Source organism: Lathyrus oleraceus, chromosome 1 (genome assembly GCF_024323335.1).
Source record: "Lathyrus oleraceus cultivar Zhongwan6 chromosome 1, CAAS_Psat_ZW6_1.0, whole genome shotgun sequence".
NCBI lineage: Eukaryota > Viridiplantae > Streptophyta > Magnoliopsida > Fabales > Fabaceae > Lathyrus > Lathyrus oleraceus.
Window position 1 is genome coordinate 74,239,854 of NC_066579.1, and position 4,972 is coordinate 74,244,825.

General features: G+C 35.0%; 1 long non-coding RNA gene across 1 annotated transcript; it reads right to left on the reverse strand.

Moving 5' to 3' along the window:
- Positions 1 to 46: 46 nt before the first annotated feature.
- Positions 47 to 825, reverse strand: LOC127116344 (uncharacterized). Its single transcript, XR_007801300.1, has 2 exons — positions 330 to 825; positions 47 to 215 (listed from the first exon to the last, which is right to left on the reverse strand). It is a non-coding gene; the product is annotated as an uncharacterized LOC127116344 (long non-coding RNA).
- Between the last annotated feature and the right edge of the window lie 4,147 nt (positions 826 to 4,972).

Here is a 4,972-nt window from a genome sequence, read left to right on the forward strand (position 1 = left end):
TTCATCATAAACTTTAAGCACAAGGAAGTAAATAAGCCAAAGAATATGAATATTAATACTAAATTTCACTAATAATAATTACATATACATAACATTTATGGAATTTCCTTCGGCAAAAATTAAAAGAAAAAGAAGAAAAAATCAATGGAGCATGTATGTAATCACCAACGCTATCACCATAAGAAAATAAGCAATTCCTTGATCTAGATTAGTGCCTGTCATAAATGAAGCAGAATTAAATTATTTTAAAAAAAAGGTGAATGAAGAATTTTCTAATTTCATAAATATTAAGAAGAATTAAAGGAAAAAATGGCGAATATTTTACTCACCATCACTGGTAGGAGCAGTTGCTGGAGAAAGATCCAAATTCTGAGCATGAGCCATATGAGAAATTGCCATGAACAAAATACTCAGAATGGGAAAGTTGAAAATATTCATTATTTTTTTTGGGAAAAAAAAGCTAGGAATTGATGAAAAAGTTGAATAAATCAAGGGTGTTTGAATTTGAAGTTAGGAGAAAAAATGGTGTTAGTATTTATAGGTAGAGATAGAAGAAGGAGGAATAAAATGAGAAATTTCAAGGAAAGAAGCTACTGAGTTTGAAGACGAGTCAGCTATTTCGACTCGGTTGGCGATTCGTTGACTAGAATGGTGACATCACAGCATTGAAGAAACATTGTGTCAATACATGTGTGCAATGTGCCTTTAGAAGTTGGGAGTCTCGTGTAACAGCCATCAAAGACACATTGAACACTATGTTTTCTAAAGTCACTTGCATTATTGTTTATTCTAGAAATATGAATGTTTTACATATGGCTTGCCATGATTTTGTTTAATCTTCTTCATAAAAAACAAACTTAGTCCTCAATAAGCCAAAATGAATAATAGAGATAAAGAACTCATATGGCCCTATTGTTTTTCGTTTTTTTCTTAAAATGATTTTTATAACATTATACATTTTTGTTAAAAAAATATTATATATATTTTTTATAAAAATACTTTTTTTATCCTTTAACTTTATTTCGGCGTCTATTTTGGTCTCTCAATTTTAAAAGAAATTAAGTTGATCATTTAATTATTTAAATAGTGTCACATAAGTCATTCATGTCCATTTTACTCAAACGAAGTTTGTTTGTGTGAGTGTGGCAGCTGAGTTGGCACTGAAATGTCATCATCTTCGTTTTCAACCTGAAATGTCATCTTTTGCGTCCCTTTCATATTAGATTTTTGATCAAATCGAATTAGGGTTCTTCATTTGCAAAGTTCTCTACTAAAAATGCTCGTGAAAATTGAAGGAACCATCAACGATGAATTATGGGTGTTGTTCAACCAATTTAATCAGAAGAGCTCTGGAAGTTTTGATTCCAATGTATACACATGTCCAAATCTCCGATGGAAACTCATATGTCGTTGTGGAGAGACGATTGTTCTTCGCATGACATCAACCATTACAAATTTATTTTGGGGATGTCGACATTTTAAGGTAAGAAAGAAATTGATCTTTTTCTTCTTCGCAATGTGTTCTGATATAAATCATTTTCCTAATTTACACAAGCTGGTTGTGGATTTTTTCATTGGTTCTATGAGGATGTGGTAGATGAGAATGACCAATTTATGAAGAAGCAAAAAAGTAGGTTGGAGAAGCTAGCAAAAGAAGTTGATGCAGGAAAAATGGAGGTCAAAAATCATAGGGCTACAAATGAGGAACTGAAGCAACAGTTGAGAGAACTTTAAATTCAAATGAAGAAGATGGTGAACTGGAAGATTATGTTTTGTATTGTTTTATGTGTGTTGGTATTTAGGATGTTGTAATAAGTGTATCAGATTGAATTTGTATGTATCAGTTCGAATGGCATAAGTGTATTAGATCATTTGTTTCAAGCTGATAAGAATAATTAATGTTTCTATCACTTAATGTAATTGTGTTATGTTGCATATGTTTGCATCAGTTTAATGGTTTACATCAGCTTGAATGGTTTACATAAGTTGTTATCAGTTTGAATGCTTTACATCAGTTGACACGTAATTGTTATCAGTGGCTTAATGGTAGCATTGGTTTATTATACAGTTTACCAGTTGAGACTAATTGTTTGGTTTGCATCAGTTTGTGGTTTAAATCAAAAGACATTATATCAAAACATATAAAATAAGGCACAATTGATTTATATCAAAACACATTACTAATATGTGGTGTATACCACTAATATTCTGCATTATAACATAGGTTCAAAACACATAACATATTCTACATAACAACATAGGTTCAAAACACATTGCATAAGGACACATGTGCAAACTTAAACTAAATTATAACTTAAACTGAGTTCAACAAACAACGGATAGACACTTCTAACTTAAACTAAATTTTGTTTTTTTGTGTGTGATTCTCTTTGTTGGTGTAGTCCTTCTTGTTATTGGCCCAATTGCACTCTTGGTTGCACTCAATCTAGTTGTAGGTCCTGGTGGTACAAATGGTATATGATGGCATCCTAACAGGTAGCCTCTTTGCTCTTCCATGGGTTGATTGTTGAGATGTTTTAGTAGCTGATTGAGATGCTCTCTTAATGATTATCTTCTTTGCCATTCCATGAGTTACTTGTTGAGTAGCTTATTATTGAGTAGTTGGTTGTTGAGATGCTTGTTAAGTGGATGGTTGTTGAGATGGTTGACTAGTTGGTGTCACCTTACAAGTAAGTTTTTTGCGACTTGGTTTCTAGCACCTACTGCACTTGATAATGAAAACAATTCCTCTCATTTTACGACTAGAGCCATCAATCTCTCCTTGCTATTGGTTCCTCATCTTCTTTAGTCTTCCAGGAATTTTCCTATACTTAGGTGGTTGCACATTAGGATACTTTGCTCTAACCCACATATTTGATCCATTTACAGGATAAATCACATGTTTGTAGACTTCCATGTATCTTGATTTCCTATAATACTCATGGATATAGTCGTCAACCTTATGGTTTCTACTTTTCATAGCTGAAAATGCATGAACACAAGGAAGGCCAGTGAGTTCTCATCTTCTATAGGAACATAGACATTCTTTCAAATTGACTGCAAACTTATCTGCTGGATTTTCAAGGTGTCTCATTTTAAATATGTGCTCAGCTGACATCCTACAACAACAAAATTAGGTTAACACATGATACTCACATAAAACTTATATGACATACACCATTTTTTCATGTATAATTACCCGACAAGCCATAAATTTGTGTATGTGCTTGTTTTTTCAATTTTCCTTCTAATATTGGGTAACACATCAGTGTAGCGGGGTATTCGTTACCATTAGAGATATTGACTAAATCCAAGGTAAACCATACAAGTCGAGTCGCCACCGCACTTCTATTTATCCAAAGGAATGGTTAGAAAACGAACAAAAACCTAAAAGTTTTATCGAATCAAAAACTAGTAAAAATGTCAGAGATCTGGGAAGGGGGTTGGTTATGCAATGGGAAGGTTTTAAGCATCCAAAACATCCTAGGTACTCCTAGGGAGCCCTTTTCATAAGTGTTGTTCTAGTATAAAGGGTGTAGGTATATCTAAAGTACTATTTACTAAAAGGAAGGTTAAAAGAAAATGACTCGCAAGGATGTCGCATCCACTGCCTACGTATCTCATCTGAGTATGAGAATTAGAGTCTTCGTAGCTCGTCTACCTATGGGTTAAAGAGAAGTGTGCTCGGTAAGACGTCGCGTCTTATGCCTACGTTCTCATCTGGAATGAGAATCAGAGCAAAACGTAGTTCGGCTAACTACGGGAACAAGGGTCTCGGTTGCAACTAGGGCAAGAGAAAGGGAAGGTCTCGATCACAACGAGGGCGGGAGAAAAGAATCGCAGCAAGGGCGAAAGCAAACAAGGATTAGTTGTTAGTCGTCAGTCAAACTCGGCAAGACATCGCATCTCGCGCCTACGTATCTCATTTGAACATGAGAATCAGATTGTCATAGTTCGACTAAACTAGGGGTTAAGGATTGCCATCTGAACATGGACTTACAAAAGAGGACACCAGCTGTGTCAAAGGAAAGTGGGCAATGCGTTCACGTCCTAGCAGTAGGTGTCGCAGCTCGCTGAATCGAGTCTTAGGCAGTTACCTCTTTGCAATAGAACGGACTGACATGCCACAAGATCGGAGACGCACGGAAGATCTAAAAGTGGGGAAGCTCTGCTCTAAAGTTGTCATGCAATATGGACCTATGTGTTAGGATTTATAAAGGGGAACATCTACATAATGTTAGCATGTAAAGAATAAGGGAATTCTACCTATGTTATCATACAAAGGGTTCTACCTAATGGGTGCTACCTAAACGGAACAAGAGTCGACGGATAGAGCGCGGAGAGGAGTTACGGATAAGGGTAGATGGCGATGCCGGAGGCAATCGAATTACAGGTAGATGACGATGTCTGAGGCAATCGACTTACAAGAGGATGGATGAATGCGTGTTGGTTCTGTTAAGTTTTGAAAATGATTACTCGACGTTGGATCGAGCTTTTGATCTTATTTTGAAATGGTTATCGAATATTCGTTTTAATTCTTATATTAACAGGTGACTAAAGAAATAAAGAAATAAATATTATACACTTTATGGGAGAGGGGTACATTTGTTATGAATGGAGATTGTTCATGGCAAACAAACAATAAGAATATATGCCTCATACATCATACAAGTAGGCAACAATTATCAATCAGATCGGATAAATAAACAATATATAATCAAACCAAAGAATCAAATAATGGAGCATTTAAACAATGCATGGGAGTATGAACATGTTAAATAATCAAGCAATAGAAAGCATGAATGAGAGAAACAAGTATAAAAGATAACAGATGAATCGAACAGATGAAAATATGCACACGAAGGGTCCACTGAATAATTTAATCAAGAAATGAGGTAAGGACCAAATAAAATCAAGGTAAAAGGCCTCTAATACATGGCATATGAGATGAACTAGGGAGGATCAAAAGATC